The 22,833-nt window shown below is 42.8% G+C and overlaps 3 pseudogenes across 1 annotated transcript; all 3 read right to left on the minus strand.

Annotated features, from left to right (window-relative positions):
• Positions 1 to 155: 155 nt before the first annotated feature.
• On the minus strand, positions 156 to 5,655 carry LOC124025776 (annotated as a pseudogene). Its single transcript, XR_006837221.1, has 8 exons — positions 5,547 to 5,655; positions 5,015 to 5,059; positions 4,035 to 4,077; positions 3,649 to 3,799; positions 3,459 to 3,535; positions 3,163 to 3,338; positions 2,748 to 2,898; positions 156 to 2,413 (listed from the first exon to the last, which is right to left on the minus strand). The product of XR_006837221.1 is annotated as a caspase-6-like (transcript).
• A 3,204-nt stretch (positions 5,656 to 8,859) lies between these two features.
• Positions 8,860 to 12,961, minus strand: LOC124025778 (annotated as a pseudogene).
• Positions 12,962 to 14,612: 1,651 nt separating this feature from the next.
• LOC124025775 lies at positions 14,613 to 18,172 on the minus strand (annotated as a pseudogene).
• Positions 18,173 to 22,833: the final 4,661 nt, after the last annotated feature.

The raw sequence follows: 22,833 nt of genomic DNA on the forward strand, positions 1-22,833 counted from the left end.
TATTTTCTCTGCATTCCAGGCCATTGCAGTAATTCAATATAGTAGCTAGTGTAATTTCTATAGAAGAGCAAAGTTATGAATAGTGATGTGTATATAATGAGATGATCCATTCTGAACGTTTACAAAGATTAAGAGGAACTGAGACTGAACACAAATTACATTTCAATATTTTATTGCACCTCAATTCAGACTTTGTTTCAATCATCAAAACCCCAAACATATTTCAACAGTTTTACAACTGTCATTTTATAAATGAGAGATTCTAACTCAATAGAAGCCCCACGCACCTCTCCAAATGCTATTAGTGCAAACCCAATCTCCCAAAAGGTCAGAGATACATTTCCCTGGTGGACCACAATACAAGAAAAGTACATTACTCTTACTAAGCAGTAGTTCCTTATATTCACCCATGGAGACAAAAATGGTCCTCATTTTCTTGAACAATTCAGAAATAGAAACATGAATTGGTGTCCAGCACTCATGCATTGTCATTGCTTTAGTAAATATCTCCCAAGTGACTAACAATTATTTATTTTTAAACATGAGACGGTCGGTTGATTGGTACCCTGAGTTGTCTTATCTGAGTTATATAATGCACACTTGCACATATTTTCTGGCTGAAGAATATGCCTGTAGTCATGTGGTGTACAAAAATGTTGTTTAAAAAGATTGGTACTGTTAAAGTTGTTCAGTATTTCGAGCGACAGGTAGCCAAGTGGTTGGAGATGCGAGCCAGCAACCAGAGGGTTTCCAATCCCAGCCCAGATGGGATGTGGGGGGGGTGTAATTGACCAATAAAGTGATCTTATCTTAAGTTGAAAACCGTTGTCAAATACCCTCAATAACAAAGAACAATGGTATAGGACTGGTTTTCCTGAGTCAGAGTAGTACAGTAGGTCATGTGACCAAACTTGCAGTGTGTACTAGACACTTGACACCCAGAGGTACTTTCCACATTGGAGTTGTTTGTTCACGTTTAGCCTGTCGCTTTCAAAACATGTAAAACTACATTTGAGTTGTAAAGGCTAAGCACATCCAAGTACAAAGAGAAATAACACTAATTCCCTTTTTGACAGAACAAGGCAACATATTATTATGTATTTTTTACCCCCTTTTCTCCCTAATATCGTGGTATCCAATTGTTACTAATTACTCTCTTGTCTCATCGCTACAACTCCCATACAGGTTTGGGAGAGACGAAGATCGAAAGCCATGCGTCCTCCAAAACACAACCCAACCAAGCCGCACTGCTTCTTCACACAGCGCGCCGCCAACCCGGAAGCCAGCCGCACCAATGTGTCGGAGGAAACACCGTGCTGGACGGTATTGATATGGTATGAACCCACATCCTCTTGGTTGCAAGGAAGGCGTTCAACCCCAGAGCCACTCACTCTTTACCCCAAATCGTCACTTTTCTTCCTATGTCGGACAAAGACAGTTGCGCAATCTTGCACAAGAGATAAGGATCAAAGCCACATCTTTTGGATGCAAGGTAGGGATTTAACCCCAGAGCCACATCCTCCTTCAAACATTGTGCACATGACTTTGTATATTTGACACAGATAGTTGATGTAAACAAATCAAGCCCAGGGAACCACTAGTCAATGCTAAGAATTAGCAGTATTCTCTCGAGAAAGGCCTTAGGGGACTGGTGATGAAAAATCCTTTACTGACTGAGAATCCCCTCTTAACAAACAGCTATCCACAAACAGACTGAGAATAAAGTCATTTGAAATGTTAATGCTCAGTTACCATTCTCATGTCACTCTTTTACCTGCCCTGCGGGTACATTCCATGACCTCTGTCAACACCAACAGGGAAAGCCTGAAGCCGAGCAGCCAAGCAGGTTTCACCAGTATAGTACCATGCTTTGTTTTAGGTCAGTTTTACCACCACAGAATGTGTGTTAAAATAACACTGCATACACAATCATCAGCCAATGACATGATCTCCATTTGGTTTCATAGGAAAGATTAGAATAAAGGGAATATGCACAGCTTGATGAAGTATGTTTCATGGTTCTCAAAACAAACATCGAAATAATGTAGACAAATTTTTTACAAAAAGAACCACCAGACATTATAGTCAAGGACAACCTTTCTCCCAAAAAAACATTCAAAACAACTACAGCAGGATTCATGAATGACGTAATAGCTGCCCAGTGGATGGAGACCTTACTGCTTCTTGGGTCGGAAGTAGAGCTTCCTGGTGAGCATGGAAGTGAAGCAGGGGACCTGTTTCTTCCCGATGGCGGTCTTGTCGTTACAATTCCCCACGCTCCTCATGGACACCTTCCTGTTGACCAGGGTCAGGAGCTCTGTGAACTCCAGGGAATCCCCAAACTTCCGCATGGCCCCACACAGGTCCTGGATGTACCAGGAGCCGTTGATCGTCTCGCGGTGGGAATAGTAGCCTGCACAGGGACACCGGGAACAAGTATGGCAGTTAGATTTGTATTCCATTCATCCAAATGAGAAGCAAAGCATAATCAAGTGATCAAACACCATTACACAAACACAGGTAAACAGTTATTTAGGATATTGTCTAAACAGCATAACTATACAAGTCACAGTAAGGAGTTGGGTACAAAATAGTAACTGAGTCTGTTGATAAGGAATTAAAATAATGAATGTCTCTTCTCCATGTATCACTGATCTATGCATCTATCCTCATTTACGACCACAAGGTTTACAATATTTCTTATTGTTTTCTGTAATGGACTATCAGCTGTGCCATGTGTTCCTCACCTTCAGCCACAGAGTAACACATGATGAAGTCAGCGCCAGCAGGGAGGGTGTAGACCACCCCAGCGTCCACCACCACCTCGTTGGTCTTCACTTCGCTGTCCACCACGTCCATGGGGGTCACTGGATCGTCATGCTTGTCCCCACGACACGCCTGTCGGTGTCAATCAAATCAGAAACCAAAAAGTCAAAATGTCAATATTATGATGGTTATATATAAAAACATATATATTTAGCAGTAAATATTTGTGGTTATGTGGATAAATGTTTACAAATAATAGTATTGTGTCTGAGGAAGATATGCCTTCACCGGCCCCCAAACATCAGATATGGGTCTATGAGTCAACAGTACTGAATGTCAAAGGTTTCCATCTAAAATGGATCTATTCAAAAGGCATCTCATCATCTGACCTCTTACCTGTAGTATGAAGATCTTGGGCTTGCCCACCAGGCTCTTACACTTGTCTCCTTTGAACAGGGCAGTGATGTCCTGGATAGCGATCTTGTCGTCGTAAGCATAGACGTGGTCATTCTCTCCGTGGCTCAGAAAGACGCACGCGAAGCAGTCTGCATCAGCATGGTTGGCCTCAGCCGCTATGAAGTATCAGACCTATCAGTTCTTATTCTGAAGTATAATACCGACTGGGACTGATACAGTATCTGTGTTAAGCAGATTATTTGAGGTGGTATCGAAGGACTAGAAGTGCTGCTTACCCTGACTGATTTGATCCAGAACTTCCTCCACCTTCAGATTATCAAAGGCCTGCACTTCAAAGTTCAAGTCCTCAAATCTGAATCAGAAAAATCAAGTGTGAACATTTTAAACAACTCCATCAGCACTACAGTTGACTGAACCGGTCTATAGGGAGTTCTGAAGCACGGTCATATCTGATGCCATGTATACCTTCTGACCAGATTGGAGCGGTCAGCATTGGTCCCGTTGCGGGGGCATCCTCAGATGCCAGTAGAAGTGCTCCTGGTTGAAGATGAGAGCCAGGCCTCGCCGCTTGTGGTTCATCTTATACTCCTCCGCCGGGTCCATAGAGAAAGAACTGCTGAAGGAAAAACACATGCTCCCCTGTCAATACCAATACCTTGTTATGCCATAGTGGGTGTAGCTGAACGAGAGACATTTGAGAAAGTGTAGCTTTCTTATCGGTTACCACAAGAAATGAGGAACTATCTGTTCACTTCAACTGTCAACACACTTGAACATATTTCAACCAGGTGTTCATTACATTCAAGTCATTTATAACAATGTAATGAGTAATATCATTACTAATTAGTTACCTGCATAAATACCCATCTGTTTCTGTAAGGTTCTCACTAGGACCTGATAAAGAGAAAGGAACATACAATCTGAACAGGTATGACAATCTTGCATGAATATTTATTTTATGACTTCTTAAAGGCCTCGTGGTTTTACAGCTTTCTGATATCTCAACATTCGGCAGTTTCGATGCAAATAGTCTCCAAAGCTTTTGGGATCAGATTTATTTGGGGGTCTGTTGTTAAACTCTGAAAACAGGTATGTGAATTAGTAGCCTCGGCGACAACTCCAGGGCCAAGCAGCCATTGTTCCAGAAGCACCCAGTCCTGGTGGTTTTCAATAGGTTGGTTACAGGTGTTAAGACCAGTGGAAGAAGTGACAAAGCTCTCCCTATCTTACATGCTCTTTACTTGTGCTGCTGTTGCAGGTGTGGGGTGAAGCATGAAGGGGGAGTCTGCTGTTGCAGGTGTGGGGTGAAGCATGAAGGGGAGTCTGCTGTTGCAGGTGTGGGGTGAAGCATGAAGGGGAGTCTGCTGTTGCAGGTGTGGGGTGAAGCATGAAGGGGAGTCTGCTGTTGCAGGTGTGGGGTGAAGCATGAAGGGGAGTCTGCTGTTGCAGGTGTGGGGTGAAGCATGAAGGGGGAGTCTGCTGTTGCAGGTGTGGGTGAAGCATGAAGGGAGAGTCTGCTGTTCCATTTCCTCATGTTCCTTGTGTTACGGGTTATTATTGAGAGCACGAGGAGAGGAGAGTATACTGCTTTTGATTCAGGTGATTGCTCAGTGCAAACGCCAAACGGAGAAATAACTACAGGTTTGTGTTAACCATTACATAATTAGCGTGTACTTTGAGTCTCGTAAAATGACATTTCGTGAGATAAGGTAGTTTCGTTAAAATAGTACCTCAAACAGTCTCTGTTTTGGTTTTAAATGTACATCTGCATATGTCTCTACAAGCATTGGGCACCTAGACCTACCTAACCTGATATCGCGTACATACTCACCTGTCGTCTGGGATGTTTTGTTGTCTTTTTCCAAGCTTCCTGTGACTTGGAAGAGACAAAAATCCCACATGAGACAATACAGTAAGATTTCACAGACCTGTGAAAGAAGTCTGTACACTGATAACATTGACATAACACCTGATATAAAATCTGGTCTGTGCTTATCTGTCAGTAACTTAGTCCCCAGGCAATTGCGTAGTGACGCGATTCATCTGACAGTGAACAACAATCTTGGCTACTGTAACAGCCGTACAAACAGACACATATTACGGTACATACACCTTATAAACATATTCGAGATAAGCGAAGTACATGTAGGGGGAATTGTGAAATCCATGACATCATTCAGCAAGTGATGTATTAATCTTTTGTTTCCTTTCCCAGGGAGGGTCCGGAATGTCTTCTGAGAGTTCTTCTTTCATATTTGTCTTATATGATTTCCGTGACCACAACATTACATTAAACTGCAAGACTACTAATACCAATACATACATATAGTATTTTATAACTTCCAAATAGGACTTTTTCTTACCTTTAGTGTCTTTATTCCCTGGACACGACATGGTTGCTGTCTACTCTCCTTTCAATGTGTACACGCAAGTGTAAAATGTATCGGTTTAACAAACAACTGATGGAGAATGACACTTCCCGCCCCTTTAAGCTGATTGGCGGATCTACTCAAAAACTGGATACAATTGGCAACTGGGCATGGCAGTCAAGCGTTGCTGGTTACAACTTCCGTATAATGCCACATTGTAGCCACTGAGAACCGTATAACAGAGGCAAATATATACTAAACAAAAATATAAACGCGACATGCAGCAATTTTGCTGAGTAACAGTACATATAAGTAAATTAAAATAAATTAGGCCCTGATCTATGGATTTTATGACTGGGCAGGGGCAAAGCCACTGAGACTGATTTTTTTCTCCCACAAAAGGGCTTTATTAGACAGAAATATTCCTCTTGTCGGGTGGCTGGCCTCAGATGATCCCTTAGGTGAAGAAGCCAGATGTGGAGTTCCTGGGTTGGCGTGGTTACGTGGTCTGCGGTTGTGAGGCTGGTTGGACATAATGCCAAATTCTCTAAAACGACGTTGGAGGTGACTTATGGTATCGATTTATATTTTTGTTCAGTATAATATAAAACATGTTTCGGGGCGTGACATTATGAAGAGGGATACTGTAAAAACAAAATACATGTTTCAGTATGCCTGTGAATGAGGAAAGCTCAACAAACGTCAAATGTCAGCTAAGTGTGCACTTTAAAAATATATATATTTTACCAGGTAGGCGAGTTGAGAACAAGTTCTCATTTGCAACTGCGAGCTGGCCAAGATAAAGCAAAGCAGTGTGACACAGAGTTACACATGGAGTAAACAATAAACAAGCCAATAACACAAACAAGTCAATGACACAGTAGAAAAAGAAAGTCTATATAGTGTGTGCAAACGGCATGAGGAGGTAGGCAATAAATAGGCCATAGGAGCGAATAATTACAATTTAGCAGATTAACACTGGAGTGATAAATGAGCAGATGATGATGTGCAAGTAGAGATACTGGTGTGCAAAAGAGCAGAAAAGTAAATAAAATAAAAACAGTATGGGGATGAGGTAGATTGGGTGGGCTATTTACAGATGGACTATGTACAGCTGCAGTGACTGGTTAGCTGCTCAGATAGTTGATGTTTAAAGTTGGTGAGGGAAATAAAAGTCTCCAACTTCAGCCATTTTTGCAATTCGTTCCAGTCACTGGCAGCAGATAACTGGAAGGAAAGGCGGCCAAATGAGGTGTTGGCTTTGGGGATGATCAGTGAGATATACCTGCTGGAACGTGTGCACCTCAGCCATGCTCAAGGTACTAAACGATATCATAACCGCCATCGATAAAAGACAGTACTGTGCAGCTGTCTTCATCGACCTGGCCAAGGCTTTCAACTCCGTCAATCATCGTATTCTTATCGGCAGACTCCATAGCCTTGGTTTTTCTAATGACTGCCTCGCCTGATTCACCAACTACTTTGCAGACAGAGTTCAGTGTGTCAAATCGGAGGGCATATTTTCCAGACCTCTGGCAGTCTCTATGGGGGTACCACAGGGTTCAATTCTCGGGCAGACTCTTTTCTCTGTATATATCAAGTCGTGACAACACCAGTTAAAGCAGCAGTCAAAACAATAATAAAGCGGTTGTCAGTAAAACGCAGACGGATGGGGCTTGAGGAATGTAACCTCTCTCAATCATAGACAGAGCTATGGATGCAAGGACTGAACAGCCATTATATCAACATGATAGTTTAAACCATGTTTTGAGGCTGCAGTAGGCTATTTGTTTGACATTAAATTTGTTTACAAACATTGCAGTAAAACAAGCTTATAATTGGGGTTTTGATGTTGTATGCCAGTTGAACTAAGCTCATGATGCATTTCTAAATGATATTCTATTCTTCAAGAATCAATGTGTGCATATCATTAATTTATACGTTTTTTTTTTAAATGATGTAACTGCTGATTAGCACTTTATGCATGCATTTGCCCAATCCTGATTCGTCCAAATAAACAACAAAAAAACAAAACCAGAAACTACTGGGAGGATTGTAAGTGTTCATCTACTAAACCCTTTTGTGTAAACTCCCTCTTCATCTATGACTGTAGTCTGGTCTCCTTCACCACCAGCAGTTACCATACCTGGTCTGATGGGCAGTTGCTACTTTAAAAAACAAACATTTAACTAGGCAAGTCAGTTAAGAACAAATTCTTATTTACAATGATGGCCTAGGAACAGTGAGTTAATTGCCTTGTTCAGGGCCAGAACGACAGATGTTTACCTTGTCAGCTTGGGGATTCAATCTTGCAACCTTTCTGTTACTGACCCACAGCTCTAACCACTAGGCTAGCTACTTAAAGTCCTCAGGACATTTGCACTATTAAGCAAGACTGCCTTCTCACCTTGTGCACCGGAGGTATGGTGTAGTCTACAATCCATACTTCATCTAGATGTTAGTGCCACTGAATGAATTTAAATGTTCATGGGAGACTGTTAGAGTAGTGTAAATGCTTTTTTGGGACTGGATCATATTGTTGTATGTTTTAATCCTGTAATGTATTGATTGTTACGGCATTTTCGGCCATGTATCCCTTGCTATTTACGTTTTGAGCGGATTTCTCCGTGGGCTTTGAACCGGGCACCTGTTTCACACCCGGGAGGCAGGCCGGTTCCAAAACAAACGCAATCAACTTTCACCCGGTAAAAAAACACGCATTGTCGGGCGCCCGGGCAGATTAATTGAACCCCTCAATGTTGCTCATCAACCACATAATCCTACATGTGCATTGACAGATTCTCGCCGTTTCATCTGTCCACATGAATTAGTCCCCGAGAGATTAGTCTGGTGTCAATGAAATGGAGTAGGCTGCCTATGCGTGGGAGAATCAAGTGGCAGTCGTCTTTTCAAGAAAATTACATTAAATATGATTAGACTACAGTTTACTACAGTGTCTGTAAATAAATGATAATGGAAAGAAGTGGAGGACGCTCAACCAACGTTAGTCAAGGTTCAATAATACAAATTATTGAAAAGGCGTAACGCGCGCGGATAGGCTATGGTGAGCGAACCTTTCATTTTCAATAAATATTATTTACCCATTTATTTGTCTCTGCCTGCAAATTATCCTCCTAAAATGTAGGCTATAACCTATATGCAAAACGTAGTTCAAGAATGTACAAGTGTCCACTCTCATCGTTCTCGCTGCTCATATTCAGTATCCACACATGCGAAATAAAGCAGTCTATATAGCCAATGCATGGGCGGAGAAGTGTAACAGTATAACTTTAGTCCGTACCCTCGCCGGGCTCGAACCAGGGACCCTCTGCACACATTGACAACTGACACCCACGAAGCATCGTCAACCATCGCTCCCCAAAATCCTCGGCCCTTGCGAGTGACGTCACCGATCGAAACGCTATTAGCGCGCACCACCGCTAACTAGCTAGCCATTTCACATCGGTTACAGAAGTGTAACCAAAATACACTTACTGGGCAATATAATGTAGCCATTACCCTCATCACTGTATCATTATGTGCATTATTATCATGTGCATACATTTGTCTTCAATGTCTTCTTACCTTTTATAAACATTCATATTCTCATTCATTCATATTCTCTCTTATTTTATACTTCATATAAATGTGTGGCAGAACAAACAAATGACATACATGACAACAACCACTAAACAACAATTCTACAAAATTATCAAATAGCAATTTAAAAACTCAGATCACCCAACGTTCATTCATTGAAAGCACATCCAGGCCCCTTCACAAGGCTTAGCACATTGTTATCAATGGAAACTTCCACAGCTCTAACCCAAGATACAGTATTGACTTCAATGTTTCTCTGGTGGCTTGACTATTCCAGAATCCCCTCTGGATGGCAGCTCATAGATCCCTCTTGACTTCAAATTTGCATATGCAGGAGTCTCTCTGGCTGTCCATGTAAGGTTTACACCCCATGTGCATGACAGCCTCAAACAGCAGGGTCACAGTATTCTCACACGCTGTAGAGAGAGACATGGAAACACGACTTGATCATTATATACAGACATGAAAACGCACAGAAAAATGAATCAATATCAAATGTTATTTGTCACGTGCACAATTTACAGTAGGAATAAAAGGTGCAGTGAAATGCTTGTGCTAGCTCCCTCAACATTGCAGTACTATAATTAAGCAATATGGCCCGAGGGGTGTGGTATATGGCAAATATTCCACGGCTAAGGGCTGTTCTTATGCACGACACAACACAGCCGTGATATATTGACCATACACACAAAAAACAAGGTGACTTATTGCTATTATAAACTGGTTACCAACTTAATAGGTGCAGTAAAAATACACGTTTTTCATACCCGTTGTATGATATGATATGCCACGGCTTTCAGCCAATCAGCATTCAGGACTTGAACCACCCGTTTTCTGTTGCATGCCCTAATATGGATATAGACCTCACCTAAATTATAGACCTCACCAGAAATGCCATCAAGGGGAGTTGTATGATCTTCCGCACCAGCAAGATTGTTAGACTGGTTAAACCTGACTGAATGCTGAACTCACCAGTGAAGTGAAAGTGAAACAATTGACAATGGTGAGTGCAGGGTTCAGTATTATTTAACCAGGCTACAAGATGGTGGGCACATTATTGAATTAACTGTGAGGAATGCTTGAGTCAAGTCCTGCCCTGTGTTCAACACTGGGAGCATATCAATATATGAATCAGCGTGGTGTTCAATAGGCAACACATGGAAGAAAACAGAAAGAAACAGGGTGGAAGAAAACAGACAAACTGGCAGCAACTACAATAAGAAACACATTGTCGTGTTCCGTTGTAAAAAGTTCTCTGTTGCATGCCCTAATAAACACAACCCAGTTGCCATCTTACCTTGGACACTCTGGGCAAGTCCCAACATCTTCTGTAATCTCCTACAGATGGTCTCCAGGCATTCCTGGAACTCATCGTCACAGTCGTGTTTATCACGGTTACAGGTGTCATAGCAACGGTCGTGCTGGTTACAGCACTTGGTCAAGGACGGGATGCCGATGTCAAACTGTAGAGTAGACAAAAGAGATGACCATTAGATCAATGCTCACAAATATTCAAAGCAATATATGATATGACAGGTGTAATAACATTCCTATAAACAGTGGTCGCTGTACAGGGGAGCCGCCCTACTATGGCTGACCCTGTAAAACATTCCTATAAACAGTGGTCGCTGTACAGGGAGCCGCCCTACTAAGGCTGACCCTGTAAAAACATTCCTATAACCAGTGGTCGCTGTACAGGGGAGCCGCCCTACTATGGCTGACCCTGTAAAACATTCCTATAAACAGTGGTCGCTGTACAGGGAGCCGCCCTACTAAGGCTGACCCTGTAAAACATTCCTATAAACAGTGGTCGCTGTACAGGGAGCCACCCTACTATGGCTGACCCTGTAAAACATTCCTATAAACAGTGGTCGCTGTACAGGGGAGCCACCCTACTATGGCTGACCCTGTAAAACATTCCTATAAACAGTGGTCGCTGTACAGGGGAGCCGCCCTACTAAGGCTGACCCTGTAAAACATTCCTATAAACAGTGGTCGCTGTACAGGGGAGCCGCCCTACTATGGCTGACCCTGTAAAACATTCCTATAAACAGTGGTCTCTGTACAGGGGAGCCGCCCTACTATGGCTGACCCTGTAAAACATTCCTATAAACTGTGGTCGCTGTACAGGGGAGCCGCCCTACTAAAACATTCCTATAAACAGTGGTCGCTGTACAGGGGAGCCGCCCTACTATGGCTGACCCTGTAAAACATTCCTATAAACAGTGGTCGCTGTACAGGGGAGCCACCCTACTATGGCTGACACTGTAAAACATTCCTATAAACAGTGGTCGCTGTACAGGGGAGCCGCCCTACTATGGCTGACACTGTAAAACATTCCTATAAACAGTGGTCGCTGTACAGGGGAGCCGCCCTACTATGGCTGACCCTGTAAAACATTCCTATAAACAGTGGTCTCTGTACAGGGGAGCCGCCCTACTATGGCTGACCCTGTAAAACATTCCTATAAACAGTGGTCGCTGTACAGGGAGCCGCCCTACTATGGCTGACCATGTAAAACATTCCTATAAACAGTGGTCGCTGTACAGGGAGCCGCCCTACTATGGCTGACCCTGTAAAACATTCCTATAAACAGTGGTCGCTGTACAGGGGAGCCGCCCTACTATGGCTGACCCTGTAAAACATTCCTATAAACAGTGGTCGCTGTACAGGGGAGCCGCCCTACTATGGCTGACCCTGTAAAACATTCCTATAAACAGTGGTCGCTGTACAGGGGAGCCGCCTACTATGGCTGACCCTGTAAAACATTCCTATAAACAGTGGTCGCTGTACAGGGGAGCCGCCCTACTATGGCTGACCCTGTAAAACATTCCTATAAACAGTGGTCGCTGTACAGGGGAGCCGCCCTACTATGGCTGACCCTGTAAAACATTCCTATAAACAGTGGTCGCTGTACAGGGGAGCCGCCCTACTATGGCTGACCCTGTAAAACACATTTCACTGCACATATGTGTGACAATAAACAGTCTGCACACACTGCACCCCCACTGGACTAATAGGGAAGACCATTGCTATAGATCAGTCATACATGACACTAGCTCACCTGGAATCCGAACAGGGTGACCCACATCCATTGGGTGGGTTTGGTTTGTAACCAGGCCGGGGTTCTGGTTTGTAACCTGCAAGGAAAGAGCAAAGGTAGAGGTGTTCAGAGTTCTTCTTTAATCTTGTTGAGAGAGACAACCTGTTCAGAGAAACTACAGTGTGTGTTGGGGGTGGCACTGTGCCAGCTTAATGGCTTTGTTTGTGGAACATAATCACTTTCAACTGAGCTTTTAATAAATGGCTTGTCTGCATAATAAGCAAAGTAGTTATGGCCATGTTTTTAGTTCCATTACCAACAAGTACTGACTGTGTGGCCTGGGAGACCTTACCATCGCTGCATTCATAGTGACACAGTCCATCTTGTCCTCCAAATAAGTCCAGAGCAACGTTGAGGTATTTGTCAATGTTATGGATCCCATTGCGAATGGTTTTTAAAGTCATCCGCCAGTCCGGTGTTTCAGGTTCCTTACTACATGACACACAGCTCAGAAATCCATAGAAAGATAGTAAGTTAACGAGAAAAACCGGGATACAACTGTTATGATGCATGATGACAGCACCGGTGCTAGAAAATAGTTGCAATTGGTCGGCATGTGAATCCAAAGTTAAATGACTGCACCAAACGTCGGTAAAAAAATCATTTCACACTTTCCCAAATGTTACACTATTGGTCCTATTCGGTGTCAACAAATCGCCTGTCATGCAATGCCCTTCCCGGATGTGGGATTAGTCACGTGACAGCAATAAACCTATCAGTGCCAATAGATACATTGCACTTACAGTACACGTGGTCACTCAACTGCTCACAGATGTTCGAAGTTCATGCATGCCACGGACAAACGTATATTCATGACCGATTTGATTTTTACTGAGAAATGGTCTTACTTTCTATTTTAAGGCAATAATAATTGTCTGTGTGCCCAGTTATGTCAATTTAAAAAAGGCAAGAAAAGTGTGCTGGTTTGCTTAACATACAGGCATTTGAAGTGGTTTATACTATTACTACCTAAGTACATTTTAGCAGTTCCATTTAGTTTTGCTACATTTAAAACTATTTACATTTAACACCAAATACTTAGTATTTTACTGGGTGACTTACCTTAATAGAAAATTACAAAAGTATCTTTCCTTTTACTCAAGTATGACAATGGAGTACTTTTCCCACCACTGATCAATACAAGTGATAATCACTGTAGGCCTATAACCTATGTATTTTTCAGAAACACCACAATTCTCATGGGCTTCCAGGAAAAACAGCAAAGTCTCCTTTCTAATAGACTTGTTCAGTTGCATTTCAGTTTTAAGAATCACAGTACCAAGCTGGAGCATGTAGCCATACAAATCCACAACATCTTTTACAAGCCTCATAAATATGGTGAGGCCATATTAGGTTGAGAACAAGGCTTCTTGCAAAACAAAAGTGAGACTGTATACAAACTACTAGAGTAATGGATCTGTATGCCCCAGGGAGAATATTATGTGGAGAGAATAGGCCTACAGTCTGAGTACTAGACACATTTTAAAAGGGTGTTTAACCTGCCCTTCCATCGGCTTCATACACACAATTGCACAAGCGCTTGTGCTCGAAACAAATCAAAATTGCTTCTGGTAATAATTTATTGTTTATTCAAATGATTAATCGAGCAATGAAGAAAAACCTTGTTTTCTACTTAAATAACTCCATAAATTTTCAAACATTCAAAATGAAAAATATACAATTGATGAAGATTATGGTTCCGACTTCACATTTTCCCAGGCCAAAAAAAGTTCAAGTGAGACAGTGGTCATTTCTTCATCTGCGGAATGAACTTCAAGGTCCATGTAACTCACACAAGGTTCCACTGTGGGTTCCACTGTGGTAGCTAGGAAGCATTCTCTGGGTTCCTCACAATACTAGCACTGCTAATGTATGGATTGGAAGGAGGGCAGCATCTCCAGATGAGCCTACAAATCTTTTAAGTCAAGCAGGTGAAGTAGTTATCTAGAGTGAAGACGGTGATTTGCTTGTTACAGCAGAATGCTTGGCGCTTCAATACTCGAGGCACCACCACAATGCCTTCTGCTTTTCCAGTCAGTGTTCATTTCCAGAGTGGGTTCTTATTTCCAGAAAACACAAAAAGACAAGCAAAGATAGAAGAGAAAGAAGTTGTGGTTCTCAAGTGTTTGGGAGGTTGGTCTATTCTTCAGTTGGTTCATTGAGATGCAGCAAGGCAGTTCCCAGGGAGGAGGGGGTGGTGAGGAGGATGGAAAGATGGGGACTGGGGAGGGATGGGGACAACTTAGAACGTCAACGGTAAGGCTAATTATTTGTATTTTTCCTCCTTTCAATCTCCATGGTTTTCCTTAAAAAAAAAACATTTACATACATATTATATATCTATTCATATAGCTCTTCTAAAGCGTCCTGTGGGAGCCTGCGGCATCGGGCGGGCTCAGCCCCCTCTGAACAGGTCATTTAGTCTGTCCAGCTCCTTGCAGTTATCCATGGTCATCAGCTCAGCCTTCTTACGCAGGCGGTCGTCCCTGTAGACCTTAGCAGCATACAGCAAGTCTGTTTCTGAGAGAGAAGGGGGAGATGAACAGAAGACTCAGTCAATATCAACAATGTCACACTAAGCTACGTCGAGGGAATGCTTGTGTCACAAAATAGGAGGAAATTAATGCCTGTTTTGTACGAGTAACTTGTATTGCTTTACATGGGGCTAATTTGATTGAAGTCCTCACTGTAATTATACCCTGCAGGGGCTGCGTGCTACGCCACTGCTTATAACTATAAGAAATCTGTGTCAAATCAATTATATCCAGGTCAGAGCTTCAGCTAGGCATTTGGTTTTTTCTAACTTGGTAGGTACGTTGCTAGATTACAGCAGAGACATATAATCTCCTCCTGGATCAAGATCCCTGTTGCCTAAAGTGTTTTAATACTTCTGGTAGTACCTGGTATGGTACAGAAACGGTATGAGCATCTGGATACCGCCCAACTAATAGAAGCATGATGGACACCCTCGTCTGCCTCTCCTTCCAGCAGTTGTTCCTGACATTAGACACGTAGTCCTCCTCCACGTTCTTCTCAATCTTCTGCAGATTGGAGCCCTTGTACTCGGTCTTGAAGTCTCTGTTGACGTAGTAATCCACATGCAGGTTCTCCGTCTGCCGTTTCACCGTCTGCCCCGTGGACCTGGAGAGGACAGAGGACAGGCATCAGGTTACATACGGCTGTTCTGAGAACAGAGATGTATGGCTTTTATACCTGGTGAAGAGGAGGCGATGGGAATGATCAAACGCACAAATGCATCAGTACTTTACTGATAGGTGTGTCCGTTACATACACCAACCATGTCACCATTGGACAGTATTTTTCAGCACAGAGCATGTGTAGCAGGGGTACAGAATTAAAGGCCTGGGCCGTGTTCAGGTAGGAGAAAACGTTTTGAAACGGAGTGGTACCACTTAAATGCATGATGTGTCCAATATGAACACAGATTTTCATTTGTGGCAAAACCTTTAAGTACTGTGATCCATACTGAGCACGACCCCAGCGTATGTGTGTGTGTACACGTACGGTCTGGAGTAGAGGCTGTAGGGGGGGGTAGACACCATCAGTTGGCTCAAGATGGACACCAGGATCAGTACAACGATGGGTATCAGCTGGATAAACATGGAGAACCCTCCCTGGAAAACAGATTACAAAAATCACTACGCATACACTATTTTGTCCTGCAGCTCAGTTGGTAGAGCATGGCACTTGCGACAGCAGGATAGTGGGTTTGATTCCCAGGATCACCCATACGTAAAATGTATGCACGCATGACTAAGCCACTTGGGATAATAGAGTCAGCTAAAATGGCATATATTACTATTTAATATTTTAAGACATGTACTGTCCTGTTAGTGACTTTGCACGTTTCCCTGCTTTACTATGTAGCACACCGAAATTAACTAGAGCTCATCCCAGTTAAGGTTGGAACGGTTGCGTCCTTCACTAAAACAGAGCCTGCAATATGCTGCCGAGACTCCCATAGCTTGTAGAGGGGGGGGTTCTGCTATGGAAGTCTGACCTGAAGTTACCCCAGACTCGGTAGGTATTATATTGACAGTCACAGTATACATCTGGCAGTGTAGATGCCAGACATGCATACATACATACATACCTCTCCCCTCTCCTCTGCTCTCTCCCGCCTTTGGTCTGTCTGCTGGCTGTATCGCGCCCTGCCGTTGGTGAACGTGTGGGCAGCCGCTGTGGAGAGGAGGTACCCTGTTAGTGACTCGGCAAAGACTTGCAATACAATACTCATTTAATAAACATTCATGTTTGAGCAAGACAATTGTGTTTAATTGATGTAATGAATTAAGACTTGTTTATTAAACATTGAGACAAACTCTGCAACCACTGGATGAAATGAACTTCAAATTGTATGAGTGTCTCTTACAAGAGGAATCTCCTCCGAAGAACATGTTGAAGAGGTCTCGGGGGTGATGTCGGCCTCGGCCCCGGTGGAAGTCAAACCCTTGGCTGTGGGCATGGCCAGGGCTGGTCGGCTCCTCTGCCCCCGTGAGGGTCTACTGCTTTCTCTTGTCCGGGTTGCTAAGCACGGGCGTACGCGTTGCCGATCTCTGTTTGAACCACAACACACTCATGGTCAATAAGTGTCACATTAAGTCAGCAAAAGTAGACATTGGCCCGGATCCGATGCTCCATTTAACACTGATCTGCAAACTTTACGTCGGGGGCAGACGTGAATACTCTGCCAGTCCTCAATCTATTCAATTCAATTAATGGCAGGTCCAATTTTATGCTGCTAACAATGCTGTGGGGCTCACTTGTTCCAGACCCGGTCCGATCAGTGAGGGGAAGCAGAAGAAGTCATTTTGAAAGCTACTTTATTAACCAGAGCTGAGTGAGAGAGATCATTCTAGCAGGCGGGAGGGAGAGACAGCAACCAACCAAGCTGACTGGCACTATAGTAGACCAATAGCTGCCATAGCTCGATTATTTATCATCAAACATGATTACGTAGTGCCCGTCTTAACTGCATCAAACTGGGAAAAGCTGGTTAGGTAGGCTGAGGCTGCAGTGCATACGCTTCCTGATCCTACAGTTACAAACAATTCTATTCAGATAAGTAGCAGCCTGCCTACCTATTGGTTATTCTTCTCCTTTAACTCCGTCATTTTAATTCCATTGATTAGATATCTCTAACTTTTGCCACACACGGAGTAAGGCTCAATGGCTGTAGCCCATGCCGCTTTGATGACTAATGATTGGCCAACAACCTACACCCGCCACTCGTGAAAAGCAAGAGCAGCAGCATAAATGATACAATCTCCCTCTACTGCAGAAGTTGCAGTCGGTTGTACCTTCCGGACAAGTTGGTTAAATTTACATACCCGAGACCTATGTCAATCATATATGATCCGACCCAGACCTGTGACTCGCCCGGGTCCCGAAATCGTGTACAGGTGGATCCGTGAAGACCTGTAGCCAACATTACAGCCACAGTTTTAGTTATTTAACTTGGCAAGTCAGTTAAGAACAAATTCTTATTTTCCAATGACAGCCTAGGAACAGTGGGTTAACTGCCTGTCCAGGGGCAGAACGACAGATATGTACCTTGTTGCAAGTTCAAATCCCGAGCTGACCTTTCGGTTACTAGTCAACACTAACCACTAGGCTACCCTGCCACCCCTGTAGATGCCAGACATGCATACCTCTCCCCTCTCCTCTGCTCTCTCCAGTCTTTGATCAGTCTGCATCGCGCCCTGTGATTGGCACCGAACACAAAAACAATGCATGTGAAACTTCTTACTTTTGAAGGCCTCTGTAGCTCCAGGGGCTTGGTTTTGTCTGGGTGGAACTTGAGTGCTAGTTTCCTGTAGGCTTTTTCTTCAGCTCCTCCTCATTGGCCTCCTTGCTGGTGCCCAGGACTTCATAGTAGTCCTTACACCGCTTTATCCTTTAAGAGAGATGACAGTGAGTGATTCATCAGGGCTATGTTACACATGTCCAGGAAACAGACCTAGTTCATTACAATGCAGTGGATCTAATTAATCATGAGGTTGTAGCACAGATCACATTTGGCCCAAAAGCAATACAAAAAACCTCTAATGGATATGTTTTGCTTCAAGAACTAGTGTTTGGAAAGTATCTAGGTTGTGCCTTTACATTTAGAGAAAATAACATCAAGTGAATAATTTTTCACTTCTGGTATGTTTCGCAAGCGTTCAGGAAGTCTCCAATGTTGCGCCTCTGGAGTTTAGAAAACTGTGCTCCTGGGTACCATTTGGAACCACAGAGGGCAAATCAACATTGGTGGCAGAACAGAGCAGGAGAGTTCAAACGCAATACACAGAGTGGATTGCATGACCTACAGAAGAGATTGCCTCCAGTCTCCAAGGAGAACCACCTGAGATACTTGCCAGACTGTTACATTAACATTCAATTAGAATATCAAATATATGCTGATGTCACTGTGTACCTTTCAATTGGAGGTTAAACCCTACATTGCATGTAGGCCTGTTTTAACAATAAATACAAGTTAGTCTCTAAACAAACACAGCATCTTAGTAATAAACAAACATACCTTCTTATGCTCTTTACAATGGGACTAGATGTTAGTCAGGCCTACCAAGCACTATGTGAGTGTTGCCATAGCGAGATGTGTCCAGCTCTCTTTGTCTCACTCTCTCAGTCCCTCTCCTTTCCCCTCTCACTGGCCTTATGGGCACCTTGCCGAGTCTGAGGTTCCCATAGGGATAGTATGGTGTGTAGAACACTGCAGTGTCCTCATTGGGCAGTTGATTAACGGCCCACACACACACACCAATGGCACAAAGCAGACCACAACAAACCACCCAAACAGCTCTGCCATGAAAGACTTGCATACAAATACACAGACAACCCGTCTGCTGTCATTAGCTCAGCAAACACTGCAAATATTCCACAGGCTTCAACTTCAAACCAAACTACAAAATGTTGAGCTGAGTAAGTGTTTCAACAGCAGCCTTCTCTACATAAAGTGTGTTATTGGCTGGCTCATAGTACAGTAGAGAAGTTTAACCCCTCTGAGTACACCATACTGGATGATCCTGTAGGTCAACTGCAGGGTTAATTAACAAACCATAAAGATGCTAGAGAAAACAAAACACGGAGCCCAATAGAACCATCTAACTGCCGTCAGACGACCTCGCTCGGGAAGGTGGTGGAGGCCTAGGCTACACTTTCGGCCCATTATTAGCAACACTTCTGTTCAGCAGGGACATCAGTCGCTTGGAGCTCCCAGTCCCAGCCACCTAACTCTGGCCTATGGGGACAGCAATGATGAAACAGTGACACAGAAGAGAAGTGTTTAACAAGAACTCTCAAGGGAGATCATTCTAGAACACCCCTCCCCATGGTTGGTATGATTCAGGGTCCAACAACAGTGGCCAAAGACCCATACTAGCTAACATACTATTTAGCACGTACCGTTCAATAAAAAGTGTGCAGTGTGTCACAACACAGTAGTGGCTACTGATTGGCCGAGTGGGTGGGGCTGCATGCGGGTCAATCCCCCCCAATTCAACAGAAATGAATCGCATTAACCAACCTGATAATAGCCAATTTGATTAATTTCTCAAAACAGGAATGGAGTTATAGTCTCTCTATAACCAGCCTCAGTAGGCCTATCACATTCAACCTATACTGCAGTAGAGCATATAGCCCAGTGGTGTAGAACTCATTCCATTTATAGCCTAGTGTCTGCTGTTTGTTCTTCTTCTGTTGAATTAAGAGCTGGACAACCAGGTGAGGGGAGTTCCTTACTAATCAGTGACCATTAATCAAGTACAAAGGAGAAGTGAAAACCCAGTCACTCTGCCCTCCATGGAATGAGTTTGACATATGTTATCTCATTTAAAAGGACTGAAGACAGAAACAGATCATTTGGAGTTCAATTTCAAAATATTAGTGAAATCAAAGTGCTGTAGCATATATAAATTAAATGGTTTAGTACACACACAAGAACTCAAAATGTTCAAATCAAAAGCCTATTGAACAGAAGAAGAAAAAACTGTCAGGTGAATCGCAAATTCAGAACCGCTGGACAGTAACAAAGCACTGATCATTGGGAACAAGATCCGAATGACTGCTAAGGCTTGATCCATAAATTAAATAGTTTGTTTTGTAGGCTACCTATCTATCTGTTCAAATCAAAAGGCCTGATTAACATGACATCAATAATGCAGCCACATCCCGAGTCCCTAGTGCAGACACATTGACAAAAGATGGTTTTTATTAAACGCTGATGGCCAGAGAACAAGAAACAGAGAAGCCAGAAATTCCACCGTTTTCAAAGATGTAGCCTACGATGCAATACTTGTGATCATTTTAAGGAGAACAAACTCTACTTAGCCTACATTTGAAGCATCACATGAAAGCTTCATCATTTAGCATCTTCCCAAATAAGTAGCTTTGTTGGGCCCAAGTTCTCTTCAAGTAGCCAATCCCTTGCAGCCCCCCTTCCAATGTATAGTGCGCACGAATGCAAGTAGATGAGCCGAAATGAGTATAACATCCTGGCATTTAAACCATAGCTTATTTAACATTTCTCACGACCACCCCCCCCAAAAAAAAAAAAAAATCTAATGACAGCTGTAATCTGGAAAATCTCATTTTTACATCAACAAATAACCTTCAATTCATAGCCTTTTCATCTCTTATCAAAAGAACCCAATACATATATTTACTCAGTAAAATTATATTTCTCAAATGATTCCCAGCAACAATTGTATATTGTCCCAAATAATAATCTAGTCCCCCCGTAATTAAAACAAAAAACAAAACAAAAAGGTTTATTTTGGGCGACTACACTGACCCAGACGTTGAATACCACTGCTTTAAACCAGGATGGGCATCTGGACACAATGAATCGTTTAACATCACCTGACTTTCACCTGTTCCACCGCAAACTGTCAAACAATCTCACAAGTATCAGACACCGTAAACTCCCAGCTAATATCTAATCAACGCAACATTATCCCACCCCTGGTTATCCACTATTAAAAAACAATTGTTTAATTTTTATTATTTTTTAAAATAAGGCAATATCTGCCAATTCATTTCCAGCAATATTGCCTGTGTGTCTATGTGGTGCGTGAGTTTATCACTCTGTGTGTAGCCAGTGGATGTCATAACTGTCTTGTGGGTTGCCATAAATACAGTACCCAAAACCATCACTTAAACATTAACTGCAAAGATCAGAATGATTACTAAGGCTTGATCCATAAATTAAATAGTTTTAGTTTTGTAAGCTAGGCTACCTATCTACATGTTCAAATTAAAAATATTTCATGAGTAAGTATATCATTTATATCTATTATTTCTCATTTGCAAACTTTGCCATGAAATGAGTAGTAGAGAACCATCGCTAGACCGGCACGTTATAGATGGCAAATTCCCCAATCACTAGATGCATAAATTAAAACGCCAAAAGCGCAATTACAATTTTTAAAATAGTCTTGAGATGTGATTTAAGCATTCACATGGACTCAGAACATCCCATTCCGTTGGTTGTCTATGAACAAAAATCATTTTAAGAGTGAAAAATTTAACAGAATATAATTTTGGGAAAATAGTCCATTTATTTTGGGAGCGGAATGACAGATTTTAATAGGGCCCCCCTTCGAGTTTTTTATTAACCATTATAAACTGGGTGGTTTGAGCCCTGAATGCTGATTGACTGAAAGCCGTGGTATATCAGAAAGTATACAAAAAGATGTTACTGTTATAATTACTTTGGTAACCAGTTTATAAGAGCAATAAGGCACCTCGGGGGTTTGTGGTATATGGCCAATATACCATGGCTAAAGGCTGTGTCCAGACACTCCATGTTGCGTCGTGCTAGAGCAGCCCTTAGACATGGTATATTCACCATTACCACCTCCTCAGCCCTTATTGCTTAATTATTTTACCAGATATATTGACAGAAAACAGAACACTACTTTCTCTCTTACACTAAGGACCAGGGAAGAGAGTTGCAGGGGAGAGAAGAATGTGCCCATTTGATAGCTAGAAAATAAATACACCTTGCGCTGCTGATTTTTAAAAAAGTAGCTCTCATGCTAGTGTAACGGATGTGAAACGGCTAGCTTAGTTAGCGGTGCGCGCTAAATAGCGTTTCAATCGGTGGCGTCACTTGCTCTGAGACCTTGAATTAGTAGTTAGCCTTGCTCTGCAAGGGCAGCGGCATTTTTCGTGGAGTGATGGGTAACGATGCTTCGTGGGTGACTGTTGTTGATGTGTGCAGAGGGTCCCTGGTACGCGCCCGGGTATGGGCGAGGGGACGGTCTAAAGTTATACTGTTACACTAGAAAAGGTTGGAGACCCCTGATCCACAGGTTAGTAAAAGGGTTTGAGAGGACATGGATTTCAGAGCCCAGGCGTAAGGTATGGGGGTCTTACCATGGTAAAAGACTAGGGGATCAGGCTAGTACAGGTTAGCCTAATTGGAAACGTGTTCAGGATGTTGTTTAGTTCATTCTGGACTAGTTGGCGTGGCTCACCATATCTGGCCTTCAGGGCCTGGAGAACTGCAGTGTATGGTGTTGCTGAGTGCATAAAGGATTGGGCCAGCCTGTA

This window comes from Oncorhynchus gorbuscha, unplaced genomic scaffold, assembly GCF_021184085.1.
Source record: "Oncorhynchus gorbuscha isolate QuinsamMale2020 ecotype Even-year unplaced genomic scaffold, OgorEven_v1.0 Un_scaffold_2445, whole genome shotgun sequence".
In the NCBI taxonomy this organism is placed as follows: Eukaryota; Metazoa; Chordata; class Actinopteri; order Salmoniformes; family Salmonidae; genus Oncorhynchus; species Oncorhynchus gorbuscha.